The sequence below is a fragment of the Loxodonta africana genome, chromosome 14 (assembly GCF_030014295.1).
Source record: "Loxodonta africana isolate mLoxAfr1 chromosome 14, mLoxAfr1.hap2, whole genome shotgun sequence".
Taxonomy (NCBI): domain Eukaryota; kingdom Metazoa; phylum Chordata; class Mammalia; order Proboscidea; family Elephantidae; genus Loxodonta; species Loxodonta africana.
In genome coordinates, this window is record NC_087355.1 from 69,112,891 (window position 1) to 69,131,364 (window position 18,474).

Here is an 18,474-nt window from a genome sequence, read left to right on the forward strand (position 1 = left end):
AGATGAAAAATTTTGGATCTATATTGCTAGAGAAGTGTTAAACATTACTGATTTCTGTCTGGATGGAGGGTTGAATGCCAACTCCGCCCTCAAGTCCTGTCTCATTGGGGTTTGTGCTCCCTAGAGGTGTTGAGAAATTTCACCATTTTTAAACACATAAAGAGTTACAATATTCTGATATTTATGGTTGGGGGCCTGTTACAAGACTAATGAAGGATTTGATTTTTCTTTATTGACCTATTGGCTGCCAGATCTTACCTGGCTAAAAACTTTATTCATTAGTAGAATTGGATTGGTCACTGTAGGCCTGTTAATCTGTTGCTGTCTCCAATTTATGCCTATATGTGGGATGGTATTCTTTGTTCCAAACCATACTGTCCAATGGATGGCTCAAACCCATCACAGGCAAAAGGCCCAATCTTTTCGCTTGAAACTTTCTTATCTAAGGGACTAGGCTGAAACTTGGAATAGGTGTATATGGCCACCCAAGCTTCAAAAGGGGGAAATATGTGACCCTAATACTCTGCAACATGTTTTCTCCTTTTCAAAATGGATGACTGAGAGCTTGACATAACTAACGCCATGATGAATCTATAAGTTTTTTTCTGTCTGCATTCTCCTTTCAGCATACTTTTGTTAATGACTTTGTTTTATTCTGTCTGGCTACCTGGCCACTTGTGATTTACAACCCCCACATGAAGACTAGAGCCCAGGTGTGTGGCATGTATAATGTTTATCTTTAGCCTGATAAGGAGATATCCAGCATGTATCTCTTTAATTTGATAAAGAGTCTCTTATAATTATTTTGTAATGAATAACTCATTTGGCCATGCCATCTGTAGGCTACATGCCAAAAAGACGCTTCTAACCCTTGCAACAGCGATGTATAAGCTGTAATGTAGAATTGCATTTCAGGACTCCATAAACACAGCCTGCCTTGATGCTGGACTGTCCTTTGGTGTCACCTCCTAAATAAACTTTTTCTCTCTTTCTGACTTGGAGTACGTTGCATTGGCTCAACTGCTCCAGGACACAGACGCTAATAGGGGGCAACAATGTCTTGTGACTTGATTTTTAGCTCTGTATGTATTAATGTCCAAATCATATAGAAACATTACCAGAAAAGAAAGAAGTAATTATCTTAGAACTGAATCCTTCCTTTGGACATGGAGATGACTTGTTGCTGACTCCATAGTTAGCAAATATTTTCTGATTAACGCCTATGTGCCACATCAGCACAGATGCTGCGCACACACACCTACATACACACACTGTTACCGGCGTCTCAGGCCTGGCTCGGCATGGCCATAGAGACGTGGAACGGGTGAAAGTGAAAGAAGAAGCTTTATTTGGCTGGCCAAGCAAAGGAGCACACCAGAACTCACGTCACCAAGATGGCTCCCTGAACAATAGCTGAAACAGGTTTTATTAGGGGCAAAAACTGAGGAAGCATCCTGGCAGGGAGTAGCAAGGTTGTTGGTTGGTCTGGCCCGATAACACATTCCCAAGGCAGTTCCATCGTCTGTGCTTGCTCAGTCCAGAAGAGTGGTCTCTCAAACTGGATCTTAGGCTGGGGCCCTTCGCTTCCAAAAGTCTTCCCCCAGTCTTGGGCCACTAAAGTGTAGTTCCATCTGGTGAGAGAAAAGTTCCAGGGTCACCCAGAGGACGGGGTTGATGGTTCTGCGCCTGTCAGGCGGGCCAGATCTGTTCTTACCTAGTTCTGTGGTCTTCGACCCCAGCCTCTTGTTTTTCTTACCTTGGGCAAGAAGTTGGCCGGTTGCCTAAAAAACATCTACAGAAATCAGTTAGAAGGGGAGGTGGCTCACGCTACTGTACATACAAGGAAGTTGGGGGTTGGTAATGGTGCCTGGAGGCTGTCAGCTTCGATACCACAGACAAGGAAACTCTTGATGACTGATCACAGCAGCACATGATCTTTTGACATCCTCCTTTCTCCATTCCTGCCCTCACCTGTCCAAATCCATCTTACAAAATACCCTCTAAAACATTTTGCCACAATAAAGATTATATTTGAGAAGCTATACAATTCTAAGAAAAGATTCACTCTATCATTCCGTACACTGCCCCATACCCAGCAACTCCCCAAAGCTGGGGATTTTCCAAGTGTCTATGTTTAGTATGTTGTATGTGTAATGAATCATAGTGTCCACCTGTAAGTGTCATAAACAGATGATATAAATATGCTTGCATAATGTGACTCAAAACACATCTCCAGTTTTAGCTTGAGTTCAAACAATATTCGCAGTTCCAAGAAACCTGTGGCTGGCAAGTTCAGGGTCAGTGGGAGGAGAATACCGGAAAACTGAGAACCTGTGTTCCCTGTTGCCTGTCCATGCAGGCTGGATCGAAAGGGCCAGAGAGAAGGTGAAGTGGGGGGAAGGGTGACAGGAAAACCTATTTTCCACTTGCTCTTGGCCAGTCATTTTAAGGACTCCTAAGAAATTTGTCTTTGGATTTCAAGAGAGTGGGTGGTTTCACACATGCTCTTCCCTCTTCCTGGAATGTCATCTCCCCTGTGCTTTTCCCTGATTTTCTTTACTCATCCACTCCTCATTCAGGACTAAGCTTCAAAGTGCCTTCCTGTGTGAGGTCTTCCCAGGCCCACATAGTAGGTGAGATTCTTCGGCTCTGTGGCACAGCGGTTAAGAGCTATAGCTGCTAACGAAAAGGTTAGCAGTTCAAATCCATCAGCGGCTCCTTGGAAACTCTATTGGGGCAGTTCTACTCTGTTGTATAGGGTTGCTGTGCGTTAAAATTGACTCAACCTCAACAGGTATGCTCTAAGAGGAGCCTCTGGGTGGTACAAACAGTTAAGCACTGAACCAAGAAATTGATGGTTTGAACACACCGAGACGTACTTCAGAAGAAAGTCATGGTGATCTGCTTCCAAAAGGTCACAGCGTGAAAACCCTAAGGAGTACATGCCTACCATAAACACATGGGATCTCCACGACTCAACTGACTGGACTGCAACTGGTTTGGGTTTTTTTTGTTTGTGCTCTGAGGACACGCTCTACCTCCCCATCCTTACTCTGACTAGATTCTGTTGTAATTGCATTTTTCATATCTGTTCTTTTCGCTAGAGGGGAATCACTAGGGCAAGGATTGTTGTACTATCTCGAACACTGATGCATGGCCAGCATTGAGCACTGTGCTTAGCACTTATTTGGCACTAAATAAAATTGTTAATTTAAAGGCCTAGTCCAATAAACAAACAATTGATAATGCTAAACCCACTGTCATCCAATCGATTCTGACTCATAGCAACCCTATATGACAGAGTAGAACTGTGCCATAGGATTTCCAAGGCCATAAATCTTTACTGAAGCAGACTGCCGTGTCTACCACAGAGCGACTGGTGGGATTGAACCACCGACCTTGCTGTTAGTAGCCAAGTACTTTAACCACCACGCCACCAGAGCTCCTATAAAGCTAAACAGTCCGGTTAAAATTTCAATATGATATTATCTGGCTTCTTAGGAATGATAAGAACTGACTTTTGAAGGAATAAAACACAGATTCATCATTGATTCTGTGAGGTTCTATTCATTCCACACTACTCTCTCACAAGATCCAGATCAAATATCTTTTCCTTTTTGAAGTTTTGTCTGATTTCCTCAGGCAGGTAGTAGCTTTCTCTTCTGTGATCACACAGTGCTTATTCATACCTGTAACCAGTTGCTGTCAAGTCAGTTCTGACTTGTGGTGACCCCATGTGTGTCAGAGTAGAGCCATGCTCCATTAGGTTTTTTAATGGCTGATTTATTGAAAATTGATCACCAGGCTTTTCTTCTGAGGCCCTCTCTGTGGACTCGAACCTCCAACCTTTCTGTTAGCAGCTAAGCAAGTTAACTGTTTATACCACCCAGGGACTCCGTGCTTATTTTTTGTGGCTTTATTCTTTAGCTCTTCATTTTATCCTTCCCTACTAGGTCACTAGCTACTTACAGTCATGAGCTGGCTCTCATGTTCTGCCTCACTGAACTTTTCTCGAGACCTAGCATATTGCCCAGCATGGAGTAAGCATTCACATTTGCTGAAATGCTTGAAATATTGGTGAGAAAAATAGAAAATCTATTCATTCATTTAACCAACATTTAATAAATATTTATTGAGAACCCAACTATTTACCAGGTATGGTTTTGGGTGCTTGGAATACATCAATAAAATATTTTCTATTCAAGTAAACATTTTGGTGGTTTTTACCTTTTCCAAAAACTAGACAAATGGTTTTCAGGTTCATTCTGTAGTTGCATTTACCCCAAGAGATGTACACAGACACCTAGTACAAGATGCCCAATACCAGGGGTTGAATTCTCATGTGGTGATTAAGAGTGCAAGATTAATAGTGTATCTCCAGTTATGGAATGAACCTAGTATTCTGAAGATGTGTATACTATTAAGAGTATAGAAGAAGTAGCTAAGTTAGCAAATACTATCTGTGTTTACTTAGTGCTTCTGTGGGCTCAAATATCAGTGTGATAGTGAAGGTTCTATTCATTTTTTCATTATAAACTTCTCAAAACGTGTTGAAGGCTAAAAGCTTGGCAATCTTGAACCTATTCCTAAAATTATACTTAATTAAATTTTGTTTTTTTTAATGTACTTAGTCCTTAAGTAAATAATCTCCTTTTTATTATATTGAAATAAAATTCTTTTAAAAATATTTATTGGATGTTTGTTTTAAGCTAGAATCATTTAAAATATGAATTTCATGCTGTGCAATCTTTATCTTTGCTAACGGTGGTATTTTAGTTGAGGAGTGGTTAAAAAAATGGGACTTGCTTATTACCAGCCATCTTGACATTGTAGATGATATATGGAATATAAAAATTCCTGTCAATTATTATCCAGTGCCATGCTTCATTTCTGAGCCAGTAAGCAAAAATTTAAGGAGCAAACCTTCAGTGTTAACTGGAAAACCAATAAACTTCTGATGGAGAGAATTTGTGCCTTCTATTTCCCTAATTTTAGAAACTGCTGGAACTAAAATTCATAGTGGTAAGCTCATCTATATTAATATGTGGGAAGGCAGATGGTGAATTTTTTTTTTTTTTAGACTTGGGGTACTGAAAGTAAAGCTTTCAGAAACTTCATATGCTGATGGGAAATGACTCAAAATGAAAAGAAACAGCTGCAAACATCCATTAATAAGGGGAATGTGTAATGTGTGAAGTATGTATCTAGGAAAATTGAAAGTTATAAAAAAATGAAATGAAATGCTTGAAGATAGATATCCTAGGCATTAGTGAGCTGAAATGGACTGATGTTGGCCATTTTGAATTAAAAAAAAATGTGGCCTACTATTCTAGGAATGACAAATTGAAGAGGATCAGTGTCTCATTCATTGACAAAAAGAACATTTCGTGAACTATTCTGAAGTATAACACAGTTAATAATAGGATAATATCCATATACCTACAAGGGCAACCAGTTAATATGACTCTTATTCAACAAAGAAGTTGAAGATTTTTACCAACTTCTGTAGTCTGAAATTGATCAAACATGCAATGAAGATGCATTGATAATTACTGGTAATTGGAATACGAAAGTTGCAAACAAAGAAGGATCAGTAGTTGGAAAACATGTCCTTGGTTATAGAAACAATGCCAGAGATCACATGGTAGAATTTTCTAAGACCAAGGACCTATTTACTGAAAATACATTTTTTCAACAACATAAACGGCCACTATACATGTGGAGCTCACCAATGGAATACATAGGAATCAAATCGACTACATCGCCTCATGTGCATGTGAAAGCTGGATGATGAATAAGGAAAACTGAAGAAGAATTGACACCTTTGAATTGTAGTGTTGGCGAAGAATAGTGAATATACCATGGACAGCCAAAAGAATGAACAGATCTGACTTAGAAGAAGTACAACTGGAATGCTCCTTAGAAGCAAGGATGATGAGACTATGTCTCACATACTTTTATCTTGTTGTCAGGAGGACCAGTCCCTGGAGAAGGACATTACACTTGGTAAAGTAGAAAGCCAGTAAAAAAAAGGAAGACCCTCAACAAGATGAATTGACAGAGTGGCTGCAACGATGGGCTCCAGCATAGCAATAATTGTGAGCATGGCACAGGACTGGGAAGTATTTTGTTCTGTTGTGCATAGGGTCGCTATGAGTCAGAACTGACTCACGACACTTAACAACAACAACAACATGGGCAAACTATTGGGCGACACAAGAAGCATCAAAAAAAGATAGAGGGAATACACAGAGTCACTGTACCAAAAATATTTGGTCAACATCCAACCATTTCAGGAGATAGCCCATGATCAAGAACCAATAGTACTGAAGGAAGAAGTCTAAGCTGCACTGGAGGCACTGGTAAAATACAAGGCTCCAGGAATTGACAGAATACCAGTTGAGATATTTCAGCAAATGGCTGCAGTACTGTAAGTGCTCATTCATCTATGCCAAGAAATTTGGGAGACACCTATCTGGCCAACCAGTTGGAAGCGATGTATATATTTGTGCCCATTCCAAAGAAAGGTGATTCAACAGAATGCAGAAATTATTGAACAATATTGTTAATATTACACACAAGTAAAATTTTGCTGAAGATCCTTCAAAAATGTTTGCAGCAGTACATGAACAGGGAATTGCCAGAAGTTCAAGCCTGATTCAGAAGAGGACACAGAATGAGGGATATCATTACTGATGTCAGATGAATCTTGGCTGAAAGCAGAGAATACCAGAAAGATGTTTACCTGTGTTTTATTGACTATGCAAAGGCATTCGACTCTGTGGATCATAACAAATGATGAGTAGCAGTACAAAGAATGGGAATTCCAGAACACTTAATTATGCTCACGCAGGACCTGCACAGAGACCAAGAGGCAGTTGTTTGAGCAGAATGAGGGGAAACTGTATGATTTAAAAAAAAAAAAGTGTCAGGGTTGTGTTCTTTCACCGTACTTATTCAGTCTGTATGCTGAGCAAATAAATTGAGAAATTGGACTATATGAAGGAGAACACAGCATAAGAATTGGAGGAATACGAATACTCAGTAACAACCTGTGATATGCAGATGACACAACCTTTCTTGCTGAAAGTGAAGAGAACTTGAAGCACTTACTGATGAAGATCAAAGACCACAGCCTTCAGTACAGATTACACCTCAACATAAAGAAAACAGAAATCTTCACACCTGTACCGATAAACAACATCATGATAAATGGAGAAAATATTGAAGTTTTCAAGGATTTCATGTTACTTGAATCCACAATCAACGCCCATCAAAGCAGCAGTCATGAAATCAAAAATGTATTACATTGGGCAAATCTGCTGCGAAAGACCTCTTTCAAATGTTTAAAAAAAAAAAAGCAAAGACATCACTTTGAGGACTAAGGTGCACTTGACCCAAGCCATGACATTTTCAGTAGCCTCGTATGCATGTAAAAGCTGGACAGTGAATAAGGAATACTGATTTGAGATGTGGCCTGCTAAAAATAAACCAAACTGAGCAACAAGTTCAAGTAAATCCCCCAAATTTCCTTTTTGTGGGAACCCAAACACTTAATTTCCTCCTCGAAAAGATAGCCCACGTTCAGCAATTACTATAATGATGGCAATAATGTGTTGCAAAACAGCTTTCCAATACTGACGTTCTTCATTAATTTGTGTTTCCAGTTCATGAGTTAAACCCAAATCATGTCTTTGATTTAAATATATCAACATACAATCTCCGTGAATTAAACTGTTTTCATGTTTACCGGTCATATTCAAATTGTGCCAATTGCTAAATCTATCCGTAGCAAATCGAGAATTAAGTGATTTAGAACTGAATAGTTGGCAGACAAAACGATACACAGAGCCAGCTGATGGAGAATACAGTATCCACTCCCTTTTATAATTTTTACCATTAGCTTTGCACTCTAGAAATATATTCTGGCTGCAGGGTCTTGTTTGTTTACCATCCAGAAATTTTCAACGTGAATTTTCCAATGGTCCAATGTGATGTTGACAATCACTTGACCCTCTTTCAATCCAATAATTTACATCATTAGAAGAAAAATTATTCCACAAGACAGGATCGGTATTTCTGTTATTTATGGGGTCTCCAGATGTGACAACTTCAGATTCTAAAATACTTTCACTTTCTACATCTGTTATTAATTTTTTTTACTGCAGCAAGGAATGGATGCAGAATTTGGAACAAATTCTGTTATATCCATATTGCTATTAGTAATTTCAGCACTAGCAGTACTAGTGCAACAACTCACACCCATTAAACTTGAGAGTTCAATGAAGAAGTCTCTTCTGATTCATTACGTTTTAAAAAGGAAGTTAATTTGGAATTGTCTTTAAAGGCTCACAGATTCTTTCCTTTTTATCTTCTGCAAGCTTTCATTTTTGCCCACCACCTGGTTGTTGCCATTTCATTTTACCTGAATATAAAATTATGTCACTTTTTAAATTTGGTACTATCATAGCAAATAAATTTGAATAATAGAAAATAAATAAAATTCATTAAAAAAATAAAATTTACATTAGAATTTGGATGTTAACAACAAAATTTATATTTGGAAATTAGTAAGTAAAAAAAATTGATTTGGAACATATAATTTTGTTTTTCAGGTGTGAGCTAATAAAAAGAAGTAGTACTTACAAGGCAGTCAGAAATAATTTACTTTGTTTGTCATATGATGTTTGTTGGCAGGCCTTTCGCACTTGGCCATGAATGTTTTTCGTCTTGAAGCAATACTTATAAACTTGTGAGTTCACTTTCTGTCCTTTGATGATGCATCTTCACAATTCAGTGGGCTACTGCTGATACCCGACAGGGGCGAGAGCACTTGCAAGGAGCATGATACAGATACAAGGGTATGCTCAATCTGAAGACACTCTTTGGTTTGTGCAGGACCTGATATGTCACGAGTCCCGTGATTATAGTGCTGCCGGCACTTTCTTATGTGGTTGATGAGAGAGAACTGGATGTGAACCCGATCCATCTGAAATGAAAAAGAAAATTTAATTGTTATCATATACAAAATTTATAAAATTGTATCGATTTAATTTAGTGCTTGCTTTTCCTTGTGTCCTGTCTGCTTGGTTTTCATGGGTCTTGGCTTTTGACAGCTGGTGCCCTTATGTTGTTGATGCCCTGAGCACTTGCTTACCTTGCTTATTGGGTAATTCATTCCTGCCCTCAATGCACGGCTCCCCTCTCCTCTCCGACCTCGTTCCCTATTACTCTGACCTTCATCATCTTCTTACTCAACAGGAAACCTGAGGGCTTATATATTGGTCATTTTTTTTCTGCTGGAAGCAACTGCATTAATTCATTTTCTTCTTCCAGTTTCCTACTTGGCTCGTACTCTCACCTGCTTCATGCCTTTGCTTAAATGTCACCTTCTCAGTGAAGCCTACCCTGACCACCCATTCACTCTCTGCTTCCCAATTCTTCAGTAACTAAATAACCAATTGCTGTGGAGTCAGCCCCAACTCATGGCGACCTCACGTGTGTCAGAGCAGAGCTGTGCTCCATAGGGTTTTCAGTGGCTGATTTCTTAGAAGTGGATTGCCAGGCTTTTCTTCTGAGATACCTCTGGGTGGACTCTAACTTCCAACCTTTCAGTTAGCAGCAAAGCACATTAACCACTGTTGCCACCCAGGGACTCTTTTTTTTTTGTTTGTTTTAAATTGTGCTTTAGATGAAAGTTTACAGAACAAACTAGTTTCTCTTTAAACAGTACACATATCTTTTTATGACATTGGTTAACAAACCCACAACATGTCAACACTCTCCCTTCTTGACCTTGGGTTCCCTATTACCAGCTTTCCTGTCCCCTCCTGGCTTCTCCTCCTTGCCACCACCCAAGAACTCTTCCTTATCCTTCTCTGCTCTAGTTTTTCTTTAGCTCTTATCACTATATGCATGGTATAATATACCGTATAATTTGCTTATTTATTATGTTCATTATTTCTTGCCTATCTTCTACTCATTCTCCCCCAAATAAATTTTATGACTGCAAGACTTTATGTCAGTTTGTTTTACTTAAGTGTCCCATTTTTTGGGGGGGAGGGGATAGTATTTTCAGGGAACCCCTAGGGAGAAGTATAGAGCCTGACCTGGAGAAAGAACTTAAAAAATATATATATATATATATAGTTGCAAAATATATAACAAAATCCAAAGTCATGAAGATTTACCCCTGTCTTCTTCTGAATGTTTTATGGCTTAAGTTTTTCATTTCTAGCTTCTAAACACATTACCTGTTCATCTTAATTTTGTGCTTCCTACAAAGGTTGAAAAAATATTCTGATTTAAAATTTTAAATTTGTTGAAGGAAATAGAACAAATGATGTTACTTCTGTTTGAATTTATAATTGAACCATTAAACTTTCTAGTAAAATGCAATATTCCATCCATATTTATCTTTCAATCCGCTATTGGATCTCCCCACATTATGTGAAAACTGCAATTATTTACCTAATTTGCAATCAGAGGAATAGATTTTTAATAGCCATAGGCAGGTCTTTGTTGTTGTTTTTATTTTGAAGGGTGAACAGCAGTCGTGCACACCAGCTGTTTTCATCCAGAGCTATGCACTGTAGCTCACAACCTTAAATGGATACGTATTCTTTCTGGACTGTCCCATTTATCAGACACCCGCTTACACGACAATGTGAGAAGGGCTGGGAGGTGAGGGGTATTTAGTGCAGTTTAGATAGTACATTAATTTTGTCCTAATAGCTTTTTTCCATATTCAATTCAAAGAAAGCATTAGAAACTTTGTGTTTTCATGCCCCTTGTGGGGGTGGTAGTGGTAGTTACCAGCTTTTGACAAAAGACAAAATTGATGGGTGCCCTGAAGTTACCTCTCACCCATCCCTAGTATATTCTTTGGAAACACTGGTCTTGCTTTAACAAAGCAAAAGAGGCTTCAAAGGATTGGAAAAGGTGGAAGTGGAACAACCCGGAGAAAATATTTTTTATTCTTTTTAGAGCTCCCAAGAAGACTGGCAAGATGAAATTTTAGTAGTTTTCTCTAATTGTATGGTCCCTTGTAGGGTTTAGATTATGTCTGTGACCCGAGATGGGGATGGCTGCTAGATACTGATTTCCAAGGCTCAGTTCCGAGGGTAGAATCATGCCCTTTCAACACACACACACACGCTCACACGCACACACGCACTTGTCCACTATGGGATGAAACCACCTGCCTTGTTTTCAGTGGCATGAGACCTCCATTGTTTTTGCATAATACTGAGAAAGAGTCATGGTACTGATGACCCATTTTGCTTTTACCAGACAGGTAGGAGCTTCGGAACGCTGTCATTGTTAGGTGCCGTCGAGTCAGTTCCGACTCATAGTAACGCTATGTACAAAAGAACAAAACACTTCCCTGTCCTGTGCCATCCTCACAATGATTGTTATGTTTAAGCCCATTGTTGCAGCCACTGTGTCAGTCCATCTTGTTGGGGATCTTCCTCTTTTTTGCTGACACTCTGCGCTCTCAAGAATGATGTCCTTCTGCAGTCCCTGGTCCCTCCGGACAACATGTCCAAAGCATGTGAGACATAGTCTCGTCATCGTTGCTTCTAAGGAGCATTCAGAATAGGTCATCTGATTTACAAAAAGAGAATAATTTTTGAAGTTCTTTATTTCCAGGTTTTGTGGAGTAAAACCTATGCCGGCTACGACAGTTCAAAAAGAAATGTGAGGAAGATTTTTGATTTATCAATTATGAGTTCTCACACTCAGCTTGTTTAAACAACATGAGGTCTGGCCAAGATCATCAACATGTAATCTCCTTCACCCAGTTACAGTGAGCTGGGAATGTACATGGATTATCATAACTAATAAAAAGACCCTGCTTTCCGTAGGATATTCATAAAATTCTAGCAATACATATTTGCATCTGCAGAGCACAGCTTTTCAGAGCTCCATCTCTAGCTGAACTCTTCAGAGTCTATTCTTTCCAGAATGTTGAAATTGACTGTGAGGTCATGCATTTGATCTTTGCTTTCCAAAGGTAAGTGGAGAGAAAGTGATACTGAAGTGTCTGGTGACTCAGTCCGCTGAGTGGAAAATCTGAAATGTTCCAGTCTTCGACATTTGCTCTCGGATTCACCACAGAGGTTATTTTTTAAAAAGTTTTAGCTGCTACTGCTTCTATTACATAATGCTTGGGACGGCGGTCTGTTGAGAATAAACAAGCACAGAGAAACACCAGCATTTCAAGTATGGATTCTGTGCTCTGTGGGTTCTTGGGAAACACTTTCTGTGGTTAATTCCCCAGGTGCATCCAACCCTGTGGCCTTAGGTCAGGAAGTTCTTACCTGAAACCGTTCCTAGTGTTCTTCACAGTGTCATGGTATGGCAAGCTTTAGGGGAAATTTTGACTCCCAAAAATCGACAGTGTGGATACCAGCACAAAGTGACTAAGCGCGTGGCTTGACAACATGACAGTGTGGAATTTGAGAGTTCCCTTTTGGGAATCTCCAATTCTTGAGAAAGGAGATGTGATGTGAATGTGTGCTCACAGAGGCTCAGATGTTTGCAAACCATATCACTCTAGTTCCCTGTGTGTATGCAGCAGATACGACCTTGACAGACAAGCAATGTTAGAAAACATCAAGACTCATCGTGGCTCTCTTGAAAGCCAAGCTTACTGAGAACATAGTTTATAATCACTACTCATCTCTACTTTCACACCTCCCAGTCTCCATGTAGCACAGCGATATAGTTTATGCCTGCATCATGTCTTTTTATAACCCTGGTGGTGCAGTGGTTAAGAGCGTGGCTGCTAACCAAAAAGTCAGCAGTTTGAATCTGCCAGTTGCTTCTTGGAAACCCTATGGGGCAGTTCTACTCTGTCCTATAGGGTTGCTATGAGTCGAAATTGTCTTGACAGCAAGGGGTTGTTTTTTGTTTTCATGTCATATTAATGGAACTCACTTTTTTTGAAAAAAAATATATATATATTTGCCAATTTAACACTTTTCACACATGCAGTTTATTGACATCAATTGCATTAATCATGTATGCAACCATCACCAGTATTTTAACAGAACTCACTTTGATCGCTCATGTCTTCCCATTGCCTGTGTCATTCAACACTTTTTAGTTCTTGTGTCATTTAACCTTCCTTTAGTACTTGATGTAGTTAACTAATCACTGTTCCTTGAAATGTTCTCTTGAATTTTACAGTTTCACTCGTTCAACATCTCCTCAGTTCTCTTTATTTCAAGTAAATTTTTACTGAATGGCTGTTCTGCATCAGAAACTGGTAAAAAAATAGAAATCAGAATTTGTCCACTTATGAATAATTTTTGCAATCCTAGGCTATTCCCTGTTGTTGTTAGGTGCTACCAGGTCAGTTCCCACTCATAGAGACCCTGTGTAAAACAGAACAAAACACTGCCCAGTCCTCCACCATCCTCATAGTTGTTGCTATGTTTGAGCCCAGTGTTGCAGCCACTGTGTCAATCCATCTTCTTGAGGGTCTTCCTCTTTTTCAGTCACCCTCTACTTTACCAAGCATGATGTCTTTCTTCAGGAACTTGTCCCCCTGATAACATTTCCAAAGCAAGTGTGACAAAGTCTCACTATCCTCGCTTCTAAGGAGCATTCTGGCTGTACTTCTTCCAAGACAGATTTGTTCATTCTCCTGGCAGTCCATGATATATTTAATACTCTTTGCCAACACCATAATTCAAAGGCATCAATTCTTCTTCAGTCTTCCTTATTCATTGCCAGCTTTCACATGCATATGGAGCAATTGAAAATACCATGGCTTGGGTCAGGTGCACCTTAGTCTTCAAGGTGACTTTTTTTTTTTTTAAAATACTTTTAAGAGGTCTCTTGCAGCAGATTTGCCCAGTGCAATATAGTCATTTGATTTTTTGACTGCTGCTTCCATGGGCATTGATTGTGGATCCAAGTAAGATGAAATCCTTGAAAATGTCAATATTTTCTCCGTTTATCATGATGTTGCTTTTTTTTTTGCTTATTGGTCCAGTTGTGAGGATTTTTGTTTTCCTTATGTTGAGGTGTAATCCATACGGAAGGCTGTGGTCTTTAATCTTCATCAGTAAGTGCTTAAAGTCCTCTTTACTTTCAGCATTCAAGGTTGTGTCATCTGTATAACTCAGGTTGTTAATGAGTCTTCCTCCAATCCTGATGCCTGTTCTTCATATAGTCCAGCTTCTCAGATTATTTGCTCAGTATACAGATTGAATAGGTGTGGTGAAAGGTTACAACCCTGACATACACCTTTCCTGATTTTAAACCATGCAGCATCCCCTTGTTCTGTTCAAATGACTGCCTCTTTATCTATGTACAGGTTCCTCATGAGCAAAATGTTCTGGAATTCCCATTCTTTGCAATATTAGTCATAATTTGTTATGATCTACTCAGTTGAATGCCTTTGCATAGGCAATAAAACACAAGTAAACATCTTTCTGGTATTCTCTGCTTTCAGCCAAGATCCATTGGACACCAACAATGATATTCTTCGTTCCAAATCCTCTTCTGAATCTGGCTTGGATTTCTGGCAGTTCCCTGTCAATGTACTGCTGCAACTGTTTTTTAATTGTCTTCAGCGTAATTTTACTTGCATGTGATATTAACAATATTGTTCAATAATTTCCTCATTCTGTTGGATCACATTTCTTTGGAATGGGCATGAATATAGAGCTCTTCCAGTTAGTTGACCAGGTAGCCTTGGTTTCGAGAAGCTATATAGAAAATTATCTAAAACCAATCTGTCTGGGTTCAAATGCTAGCTCTGCTGTTTGGTGACTGTTCTCTGAAGATCAGCACCTACAGGAATTAGGGAAGGAAGCAGGCTTGGGCAAAAAGAGAAATTGGTCCATGATGTGGTCTAAACAAAGCCAAACTCATATGAAGGGCTAAGCTGGGGTAGGCTTTCTGAGTTATCCAAAGCAGGGGAGAGGTGACCATAGCTTTGTACCCCTGCATCTATCAATCAGGAATTTTGTGCCTAACTTTCCATAGACACAAAAGAGAAATAAGGATAGTACATATCACATGGATTTGTTGTGGTTATTTTATAGTTTCTGGCACATAGTACGAGAGAAAAATAGTTATTATTTTATTCCATAGCCACTCAAGACAACTGCAGAAATAAGCTTGTGCTACAGGATTAAATTCAACAGACTGCCAAACTATAATCTGGGACACATCCTGGACTCATACCCACATTCAATTCATAAATACTATTGGTTAGTTTTATTAAATTTCTTATTAATGACTTTATCTCCAGCTCTACTGATACTTCCATGCTTAAGATCCTAATTTACTACTGTCTGGACTATGTCTTTGTGTCCAGCCTTTCCTCCTTCCAAATATCCCTTTGTAAATTAGCTAGAATGATCTTTTATATAATTTCAAATCCAGTCAGGTCACTTTCCCACTTAAAACCCCTCTGTTGCATCCCATTGCAAATAAGACAAAGAACAGTTTTCTTAGCAGGGGCCATCCATTTCACCTCTTGCCAATCTCTTATATGTAGCTAATTCCCTAGGAAGAGCTAATTACTCTCCATCCATTGTGTCAGGCTCTTTCATTGCTCTGGGTCCTTAACTAATTGTTTTGTGAGTTTACCTTCTCTCCACAACTCAAATATCTCCTCTTTTAAGCTTTCTCTGACTTGTATATATGAGTGCACAAGTGCGTACAGACCCCGCCTTTCTCTGCCTATAGAAAAATTACTTCCTCTCTCCTTTATGTTCCCTTGCCTCCTCTGTTCAGAATTTAAAGCACTTAACATATTGCACCATATGTAGTATGGTGAGAAGATTGAGCTCTGGACTGGCAGATTGTGGGTTTAAATTCTAACTCAGCTGTTATTGTTGGGTGACTTTGGACTAATTGTCTTTTTGGTTTTCTCACCTTACCTTAGAGGGTGTACGTCAGGATTAAATCAGGGCTTTGAACCCATTCATTCTTGTTCCAACCTTTGCTGAGAATTTGCATATCTAACAGGTTCCCTGCTGAGAATTTGTGTTTCTAACAAGTTCCCAGGAAGTTATACACAAGAATCCCTGGAGCTCTTGTTAAAATGTAGATTTTGATTCAGTGTATCTGGGGTGGAAATGCAAATTCTCAGCAGAGAATTTGCATTTCCACAAGAATGCAAATTCTCAGCAGGGGTTAGAACCAGAATGAATTGGTTCAAAGCTCTGGATTAAATGAGAGAATGTACATAAAATGTACATGGCATGTTCTCAGTATTTAGTAAATATGATTATTACTATGTTTATCTGCCCACCTCCTTCAATTAGTGTGAATTCCTCAAGAGACAAGGCCTTATGGCACACAGCTTTTTTTCTTTGGCACCTGGAAGAGTCTGGCATATTAAATGATTGACTGCTGGAAGAATGCCTAAAGAAATGTTTGATCCATACCATATATCATATTGAAATTGCATAGTAGTTTAAAGGACAGACTTCTGAAAAAAGTAAAATGTCAAGTGTATAAGACACAGAAACAGAAAGTTATTGTCTCCATTCTAAAATGAGAATGCTTCATAATGCACCTTTTGGGAAAGTGAAAGCTGTTTCAAAGGTTAGCTCATATGTTGTTGTATCATCCCAGGTAGGTAAACAATGTTTTCCCTTGCTGACAGAAATAAAAATCACAATGGCTAGTCAATGGTAGTTTGGTTCTTTTCTTCCTAACTTACTTACTTCCTTCTTTCCTTCCTTCCAACAATTATTTGTTGAGCACCTACTAAGTGTTAACAACCATGGTAGATGCAAGAAATTCGAAGACAAAGCAATGTGGTTTCTGCTGTCACGAAGCCCATAGGTAGTTAGGGAGGAAGACTGTTAGTGCTGTAAACAAGCAGTCAGTGTGATGAGGCTGCTCACGGGGGACATGCAGGATTCTATAACAACTTGTAGCAGGGGCACCTGGACTGTCTGAAGGGAGTCAAGAGAGGGGAGAGGGAGAGTATAGCATAGAGGTTCAGAGCGCAGAGTTTCTGAAGGGCTTTGGATTCTGTATTAAGACTTTACCATGCCAGTTGATTCCCACTCATGGTGACCCCACGTGTGTCAGAGTAGAACTGTGTTCCATAGGGTTTTCAATAGCTAACTTTTTGGAAGTAGATTGCCAGACCTTTCTTCTGAGTTAGCAAGGGAGTGCTTAAGTTTGTACGCCACCAAGGGACTCCCATTAAGAACTGAGACCTTATTTAAATGCAACATGTGAGTATATGCAGAGGAGTGACATAATCAGATTTTCATTTTGCAAAAACCACTCTAACTTCTTTGTGGAGTTTGGATTAAGAAGGCCAGACTGAAGCCAGAAAGATGATCTGAGAGGCCACTGGTAATCTGGACAATTAGTCTGCAGTCTCTGAGTCTGCATCTCCGTTCACTAATCCTCTTTGCCTTTCAAGACATGGGTATTATGGTGTTATGATAATAAGGAGTAGTTACCATAGGCATTATGATAATAAGGACTATGTACTTACACAAGAAAAATGGCACTTCAGGTCTGGAGGAAGCTGTAGAAATCATCTTGTCCACCATTCTCACTTTTAGATGGGGGTGTTTTAGTTCACAGAGGAAGGTATCTCACTAAGTCCTACTCACTGAGTACAGTCCACGTGTTTTAGATTATGCCAAGTCTGCAGGGCAATATAAAAGAAATAGAGAGCATGTTCCCTCCTTCCAAGGAGTTTTAAATCTAGTTGAAGAAAATAAATGGCTCTCTACCTAGTGTGACGCAAAGCCAAGAATAAAGAATGAATATATCGCTAATATTCATTCTTTATTCTTGGCTTTTTTTTGTGATATCGCTAATATATTTATGCCACTGTACATAAACATTTTTCAGGCTTTTGTTGACTGATGGGAAATCTTTATGTCCACTTCAACTCTAAAAAAGAAAAACTATTAAGTCCATGGCCAAAATAGGGGTTGACCATGAAGCCACTGTCATTATGACTAAAGGAATTTCTAAAGTTACCTCCTAAGCTATACCTATGGTTTGCAGGAATACCTTAGAGTTCCTGGATGGTGCAAATAGCTAATGCACTTGGCTGCTAACTGAAAGGTTGGAAGATCAAGTCTACCCAAAGGCATCCCAGAAGAAAGGCCCAAAAAATCAGCCATTGAAAACCCTATGGAGCATAGTTCTAATCTAACACACATGGGATCACCATGAGTTGCAGCTGACTTGAGGGCAACTGGTTATGGATTCCTCTGTATTCATCCTCCTTTGGCTTTTACCTGCATAGGGCCTAAATCTCATTCAGATAATTAGTTCCTCAGAGCCACATATATACTTCCTTGTCACCAGTGCATGCAATGGAATATGAAATATGTGAAAGAGTAAAGCCACATGGTCAGATACTATGGAAAATATTTTTGCTAGTGCAATAAAAATGTATTTTTAAAGTGTAAAGTGTTTCTAATTTTAATATAGCATAATATAATTTTAGTATAATTAATAAAA